This window comes from Penaeus monodon, chromosome 29, assembly GCF_015228065.2.
Source record: "Penaeus monodon isolate SGIC_2016 chromosome 29, NSTDA_Pmon_1, whole genome shotgun sequence".
NCBI classification, from domain to species: Eukaryota; Metazoa; Arthropoda; class Malacostraca; order Decapoda; family Penaeidae; genus Penaeus; species Penaeus monodon.
In genome coordinates this window covers 30,258,995-30,259,201 of record NC_051414.1, presented here as the reverse complement: position 1 = coordinate 30,259,201, position 207 = coordinate 30,258,995, and positions in this window count along the sequence as shown.

Below are 207 nucleotides of genomic sequence, written 5' to 3'. Positions count from 1 at the left end.
GTCGGTAGACAATAGACAGGCAATACCCATTCCCGCTTTTTCACTGTCGTTTAGTGCGATTATACTGTTTACATATATTCTTTTTTAATCGTTGACTTTCCGTGTGTTGCTGGTGCTTTTATTTTCCTTGCCACCATTATTGCCCCCTGTGATTGTTATTACGCATGAGCCCTGCATGTGCGTTTGGTGCGTGTTTGTAAGGTAAGG